This window comes from Etheostoma cragini, chromosome 16, assembly GCF_013103735.1.
Source record: "Etheostoma cragini isolate CJK2018 chromosome 16, CSU_Ecrag_1.0, whole genome shotgun sequence".
Taxonomy (NCBI): Eukaryota; Metazoa; Chordata; class Actinopteri; order Perciformes; family Percidae; genus Etheostoma; species Etheostoma cragini.
Window position 1 is genome coordinate 4,156,043 of NC_048422.1, and position 8,492 is coordinate 4,164,534.

At 38.9% G+C, this 8,492-nt stretch overlaps 1 long non-coding RNA gene across 1 annotated transcript; it reads left to right on the forward strand.

The window, feature by feature from the left end:
* Positions 1-494: 494 nt before the first annotated feature.
* On the forward strand, positions 495-7,193 carry LOC117958946. Its single transcript, XR_004659826.1, has 3 exons — positions 495-605; positions 907-908; positions 7,182-7,193. It is a non-coding gene; the product is annotated as an uncharacterized LOC117958946 (long non-coding RNA).
* The last annotated feature ends 1,299 nt before the right edge of the window (positions 7,194-8,492 follow it).

Here is an 8,492-nt window from a genome sequence, read left to right on the forward strand (position 1 = left end):
GACGGACCGCCACAAGTGGGACGCCATTCCCAGGCGCAGGGACATGATTTGCAGTCTCTGTGGCAACCAAACAATGGGGAAATGAAACATGCCGGCAACAACAACGGGGCGGTTATGGTTAGGAAAAAAAGATCGGGTAAAGGAACCCCCACACGCAGGATACGCCGACAGAAACGTGACGGTTGTGGTTAGGAATGGAGCTGAAACACGCGGGACGCGATCCAGGGTGAAAGTCCTGTGTTGTTTGACGCATCCACCACCACGACCATCCTCCCTACGCGGAATTTCGGGTGTTCAATACTACTCACAACCGTAATTGTTCTGTAATCACCAAATAGGCTTTCCATTGAAATACTTCAAAGTTGTAATCAACACAAGAAAATAACGAGATTAATGTGACCTGTAAATGAATCAATAGATTAAATAACGTGACCATTTCACAAACTGCCATGAGACTGGGTTGCGGACTTTAGCGTGCAGAGGATCAGGGCTAGGCCAGGTAGATGGGATGTGGGTTGACATGGTTGAATGTTGGCAGTTATGCAGTTTGGCTGGTGGTGTGGCTTCTCCTGTAAGATTAATTATTGTTGAAATAAAGTAGTAGAGTTCTAAAGTAGCTGTCCGGTTGTGCGTTTGTTTTGTGTTTTTTGAGGGGGTGTAAATAATAAAAAATAAATGAGTAACTAATTACTTTTAATAAATCAATATTTTTTCAATTGTTAAGGAGTAATTAGTAAAGAGTAACATATTATACTTCGTGAATATCTTGCCCAACACTGTTGACGTGTAATTTGTGTAATGTCCTTAGCTTGGATGCTAGCCGAACTTAGCCCCGCCCACAACATTTGAGGATGGAAGTTCGGTCTGGACTTCATCCGTTGTGGAGCAACTATGCTCAAACCAGAGCTGTTTGGACCAATCAAATTGCCAGGGCGGGCTTTATACGATGATGGACAGATGATCAACAGAAACGTAACCAACAACGTAAAGAGCGCTTGAGTTGAATTTGTTTACATCAAAGAATTGAGATGTGTAGATTCCACCATTTGTTGATCGGAAAGATGTTTTTTTTTTTTAACCCTACGGGATTCAGCAAAAGTTCAAAATACGTCACAAACTCCGTTGCTCTGATTGGTCTTTCCTGTGTTGGTTAAAACATGCCCCATAATCCCCGCCCAATGGAGCAGTATCAGACTCATATTAGGACTAGAATCGGAGTATGACGATGTCAGGCTATAGTGTCTTTGCAATAAGTGTGACAAAAAAGAGTTTAAAAAAAGTGCTACAGTTTGCTGTGACATGTAACAAGCTAATAGAACTGATGATATAGAAATTAGTCTTGAACTTGTGAGAAAGTGGAGTCTTGTATGACTAATGTTTAATGATATAATCAACTATGGATTCATTTGGATGGTTTACCTCACCAGTAGCAAAGCAACAAGTGTGAGTCATAGCTGTGTGTAATGTAGTGCTTTCCAAGGGAATCCCAGTTGTGATTCACATCATCACAACGTGCTAATAATAGAAGCTATGCAGTAGTTCAGTGACTGTAAGATCACAACTGGCATGGATAGCATTGGTTCTCAGAGGAGGATGCGGAATGTTTTTGTGACTCCTCCATGACAATTTGTCTGGAGCCACCATCAGGCCAACAATATTCTCCAATAGTTTAAAATCATACTGTCAAAATGGCAATAAATTTGCTACATTTCTAAATTTATACTTTTACCACTATTACTGATTTGGCTGTCACAACAGCAAAGTTGTCATGTGTTGGTTGCTCTTCTTTGCAACAACATTGCACAATGCATTTGGTCTTGTTTAGAACTGATTGGACGTTTAGGTAGTCATGATCTGAAATCATTCTCTGTAGAGCGTTTCATTTAATTTTAACATTCTTATATAAAGCCTGTACCAGGACCGAAGCACAGCACTTAACACGCAAATTGTGTCTGTTGTGAGTTTGTGAGTGTGTGTGTATGTATGTATTTCTCACCACAGTTGTTTTTAATGGGCTATGTTTGCTGTTGCTTTCACGTTTTTAATTTTGCGTGTTGTTACATGCCTGGGGGAAGGACCATAAAATGTCCAGACATTGTTGTCATCACGTTCTTGTCATGCTCCAATTTATGGCCACTGGTTTGATGTGCAATAAACACGCATGTGTGTTACAGTAATATGATTGTCTGGTTTTTGAACATCTACAAACACAGCACAGACGATTATTGAACTCCATAACTCAGGAACAGAAGGGGAGGCATTTGGTCGAATACTGACGTGGTGACACTAATCTTGGGATTGTATGGATCTTCTGTGCTTTTATGTTGTAGATGTTTTGCCAGCCCATACTCCTAATATATTTTAGTAAATTACATAAAAGTCTTCATATATTATCTGAATCTGGATAGACACAGACGTAAACTGTCAAGACTGGAATTCTAGTTTATGAAAAGTTTTGTACAAACCCCAATTCCCCCCAAAATCCAATTCAAAGAAACCGGAAGTTGCTGGATATCCAACCCAAAATAGTGAAATACGGCAGAATTCCGGGGGGCAACGGAGAAATCCCGGGAAGTGGAACGTTGCGGATATAAACCAAGGTTATACAACCCAAAAATACGAATGCAATGATTTGCAACCTATATTCAATTGAATACACTACACAGACAAGATATTTAATGTTCTGATAAACTTTATTGTTTATTTTGAATCTGGGAAAAAAGACGGGAAAGGTTGAGGAATGCTAACAAAAACACTTGTTTGTAACATTCCACAGGTGAACAGGTTCATTGGAAACAGGTGAGTGTCATGATAAGGTATAAAAGGAGCATCCCCAAAAGGCTCGGTTGTTTACAAGCCAGGATGGGGCAAAAATTCACCACTTTTTGCAAAGTGTTGTTGGAATATTTCTATAAATACAGATGACTGGAAGGAGATTGCAGTATAGACTTCCTCTTGTTCCAGTAATGTGTGGGTGCTTTGAATGAAACCAAATTCAAAGCTTCACTCCTTTTTGTAAACTGTGCAGTTTGGGTGGTTTTGTTGTTGTTCCTTGACCTGTGACTGTCAGCCTGGCTACAGTGCTGAAAAGAAACTTTGGATTGTTCTTATTCTGTTATTGAGGAGTAATCTGATCCGAGGGGCTTCCTGTAGGTTTTCAGACTGTCTTGTCTAAATGAGATTATTCCAGTTTGGTGGAACACCTTTTACTTTCAAGTTTTTGCAGGGTTTGCTTTGATTTGGGAGTTACACCAAGGTGCTAGTTTCCTTTCCTTCATCTTCTTTTTGAGGGGAGCAACAGTCTAAAGTTGTCCGTCGGCGGGCTATAGCGCAGTCTACAAAATGATCAATTTGGGAGGAACTAAAGTTAGCATAGTTATCTGTTATATTAAGGAAAAGCATTGAATTAAATGCTGTTGGAATATCTTCCTTTTACGTGGTTATAGCATTGTCAGACATCTAGCGTATACGTTTTTGTTTTTTTATCTAATTTCCAAATCTAATCCAACCAATGTCTTTTTCTGGGATGTCCCTGCTTTTTTAAGCAAGACAATGCCAAGCCTCCTCTTGCACGTTAGACTGGGTACTTGACTGGCCTGCCTCAGTCCAGACCTATCTCCTACTGAAAATGTGTGGCGCAAGCTCAAAATACAACAACAGAGACCCCAGACATGTTGAGCAATTGAAGTTGTACATCAAGCAAGAATGGGAAAGAATTCCACTGTTGCATGGGTGAGGTGTGTTGTAGACCAGAGGAACCAAGAAGCAGATGAGTCTTCAAGCCGGCAGAAAGTTTTGCTGTGAAAACTGACTTTTATTTTCAGTTAAAAACAAGCTCAAAGGGTTCTGCTGCTGCTCCTCAAACAAAAACCTTCCACATTCTCCTCATACATAGGATTAGAACCCACCTCTCTAGAGCCAATCAGGTCACCACTCAGGTCAGGAATCAGGTGTGTTAGATCATCCAATAATTAACCTTCATCCAAACAAAAATCAAAACGTCTTCGTCAACTGATGTAGGAACTTAAAATCAAGAAAATAAAGAGAACCTAATAAGAATAAATGTCTCTTTATTAACACATAAGCAAGTGAGGAAACAAAGTAGCAAAATAGCTAGTGAGGGAGCGGGTGCTTCCTCACATCCTCCTACAACGCTTTAACAATAAGTGTCCTCAGTTCCCAAAGATGTTGAATGAAGTAAAGGTGATGTAACACAGTGGTAAACAGGCCCCTGTCCTAGCTGTATTTTAGAACTTGTTGTAGGCATCAAATTTAAAATGAGTGAATTAGGGATGCATCTAATCCAGGGTTCGGATTGAGCCAAAGATTAGTCTTTTTGACGGGGTTTTGTTTCTGCCAAACCTTAGACTTCTTTTCCACTGAACCAAACCCTATGCTTACACACGGATCGCTACGCTGGTCAATTGGTACATGTGCAATTTGCAAAGCAGACAATCACAGCCGTGTGTGTGCAGCATTTTCAGCTATGAAACATTTGAAAAAATACATGTTGTACAAGAATGTACAGACAGCAGTCGAAATGCAGCAACTTCAGGTACATCAAAGGACAGTCACAGCTAAAAACTTGTTGACCAGACAGTGTCTCTCCAGGCCTGTCAGCTGTTCTCTTGGTAAATGAGTCTCCCTACAGTGGAAGCGGAGTGACGGAACGGCCGGCTGCTGCTTTTTAGCTAACTAGTGCAAGTAAAATTGCAAAAATGTTCATTAAAACATAACAACGATTTCAACCTAATTCACTTCAATAAAGATAACTATACATGCTATTCCTGTCATCAGCATCAAAATAAATGTTCCATTCTGAAGTTAGCATCATATAGCCATGGCAAAAAGAATACAAGGCAGTTTAATAATGTTGGTTTTACTAAGAAATTGTGTAGCAGTGACGTAAATAGCAGGACCAATTAACCTGCTACAAGCCCTTTTAGCACATCTGCCGCCGGGGTGACATCGCAAGAAGAAATAACGTCCTCTCTGGCTGAAGATGGCGATGGTAACAGGTTGTTAGAGGCCGGTCCTAACCCCTCTCACTCCTCTCTCCCGTTCAATTTCTATGGGTGTTCATCAAAGTTCGATTTTAGCCCCTATTTTATTTTCTATATTCATAAATTAAATTGGAAAACTGCCACATGTGACCTGTTCCTTTCCTCTGTGTGATTTTGTCTATGCTGTATTTCTGTTTATATTGTATCTGGTGTGCCGTCTTGGCAAGGTCTCCCTCGAAAAAGAGATTTCAATCTCAAGGGACTTCCTGGTAAAATAAAAAATAAAAATTGGAACAGCGAGCTGTGGAGAGACTGGAATTGCCGATGCACATGCCTGTTTGTTAAGGATGGAAGCTTGGGGTGCGTCGCGTAGGAATTATGTTGTTCTTTGGTAGCCTGAGTAACTTTATAATCTCAAAGACCGCTTGATGCTCAGAGGAAATTTGTGGGTGGCTGTTTACTGTTTGACCTATTAATTCCTGTCAATAAAGTTGTAAAAAGAAAATTGAGCTCCCCCAAGGGATACCACGGTATAGTTTATACTGGTGGAAAGTGTGTGTGAATTCAACATTAAGTTGTTACATTTACCATTTTAGAGTCTGTTGATGTTGTTTACTTCATTAACGTGTTTACTGTGTTAATGGATCGAGGATGGGAGTAGGATTCTGTATTTGGTTTCGGATTCGACGGAATCTTAATCAGTGGATTTGGTATTCGGCCGAACCCCAAAAAAAATCTGGATTTGGTGCATCCTTAGAGAGAATATTTGCAGAAAAACAATTTTAAATAAATATCTTGTCTTTATTGTTTATTAAAGTGAATATACTGTAGGTTGAAAAGTATTTGCAAATCATTGTATTCTTTTTTTTCTTTTACGTTTTACACAATATCATTGGAAATGGGTTGGATAACCTTAGTCTCTTTTCACAACTTTCCACTTCCGGGATTGCTCCGTTCCCCCCAGAAATTCCATTGGAGTTCACTCTTATTGGCCTGATGTCCGGTACCTTCGTCTTTCTCTGTGTTGGGATTTTTAACCTGGGTTTCTGAGGACTATGGTTACCTGCTCCTCAGATCCCTGCAGGGTAAATCCAGACATCTAGCTAAACTATCTGTCCAATCTCATTTTTTTGTTGCATGACTAAAACAACTTTTGACGTACACGTGTTCCACCAAAACCAGTGCTTTCCCGAGGTTATTTTGCAGCGGCACCGAGGCTCTGCCCAGTGCTTACTGACCATGACAATTTTGATTGGTTTAAAGAAATGCCAATCAACTAGAGCATCCCATAAAGCTTTGTGGACTAGCCAGACCCTCCTCCATAGCGCTGTGGAGGAAGGTCTGGCAAAGTGAGACTAATGTAACCTCAACCCTGTTGCACAATAAAGTTATTGACATTAACCTGTGCTGTCAGGATATGTATAAGCTGCAGTCAAATTCAGGTATAAATTGTTATGGGACTATAAAAAGAAATAAAAAACTAAACAGAAATTGAATTTTACAAAGTATTGAAATCCCACAGAACAATAGTGTACAAGACTTTTGGCTTTCGACAAGTGGTGTTGGTAATCAGAGGAAACAAAAATAAACACTGTAACCAACACAAATAAAAAAACTATTTAGATTTTATTCCCCCAGAAAAGTCCATATGCTTTTATCCAGAAAGTTAGTTGTGCCATCGTCATTGCATTTCCTGGCTGCTATGAGACATCACACATCCAGTGCTGCCTGGATGACCTGCAGCTCTGCTCTTAAAACCTATGCATTATCTATCACATTTATGCTGTTACATCATTATTTGTTCCATAGTTAGTGTTTTACTTTGTTGCTACATATCAGAATCAGAAACAGAATGAGAAATACTTTATTGATCCCCGAAGGGAAACTCTGTGTTACAGTTGCTCAGATATTAGAAATATAAGAAATATAAATAAAGAAATAAAGAAATATGAGGAGTGTGGATATTTACATAGTATATTATGATACAGTATTTACATAAATAACATAATTAAGGTGTTGCAATGGTGAAAAGTAATAATGGTGAAAAGTAATAATAATAATAATAATAGTAGCAGTGGAGTATTGCACACATTACAAGCCAGTGTTAATGCACAATACAGATAATATTGTCCAGTTTCAACCCCTCTAAGTGTCTGACACACAGACACTTGGAGGGAGGAGTTATAAAGTTTGATGGCCACAGGCAGGAATGACTTCCTGTGGCGCTCTGTGGTGCATTTTGGCAGAATGAGTCTATCACTGAAAGTGCTCCTGTGATGGAGCAGCAAGCCATGGAATGGGTGTGAGACATACTGAGTTTGGCCGCATGTGGAACATTGTGGATGATTACAAAGCTTCCGGAAGGCCTAGGGTCCTACAGAAGACTTATTTGGAAAGGCCCAGATAACAGCTATCACGCTAAACAATCGGAATGACCCTATCTTAAAGCAATGCACCTTGTCTCACATTACATAACTTCATTAATGGATTCATAATTATGGATTTGTTGTACAAAGACTGTAGTTGCAGGCTGGCTACAAGAGCTTCTGGAAGGAGGACTTTGTTAATTAATGAGTTTCTCTTCTTCACAAAAAAGTGAGTCTATACACTGTATTCAATTTGAAATTGACGATGTTGGCTCAAGTGGGTTATTAAAAATCTAGTCAGACAACCCAGCCTGGCTGTCCAACTGGGCAGCTGATACCAACACAGACCTCAACACAAACAGACATTACCTCATGGAACGGAAATTTAAAATGGGGAAAATACTGGCATAAGTATTGTTGTGAGAAAAGATAGTATTTTAACTTAGTATGTTTACTTAATAACTGATGACGCATTGGGGTTATTTTTGGATTTATTACATTAAATATATTACACTATCATCACTTCTGAAAACATACTTATTAAAGACCAGTGACAAATTAATGTAAAAAAACTGGATGAATGAATGAATACCACGCGTATACTCATGCTGATGAAAATGATGTGAATTATCTGCAATGCAATCTTTAGTCTCCAGATCTCGCTCTCATGGGAGATATGAAAAGACCACTATCAAAATGATGTTCATGTTCTTATTTTCATGTTACATTGTTGGATGGTCATATTGAACGTGGCCAACTTTTCAAATAATGAGGTAAATGTTAAGTTGAAGTAAACCTTGTGAGCAAAAACATTAGAGTCAACTTGCAAGTGTTTACATCACATACACTGTCATAGCTACATGCTAGTTTCAGGGAAATCTGTAATCTTGGTTGTCAATGTTAATTTCTCAAAAATGTCAAATCACATTCATGCTACAACATGTTCGATTGTGTAGTTTTGGGTTTAAATGGGTGTCCCAGTAGAAAGGGCTGAGATACTCCGTTTGTTTACATGCACACCAATATTCCACTGAATATAACAACAGTTTTTATCAAATATTCCATTTGATATTCCAAATATATATATATATATATATATATATATATATATATATATATATAT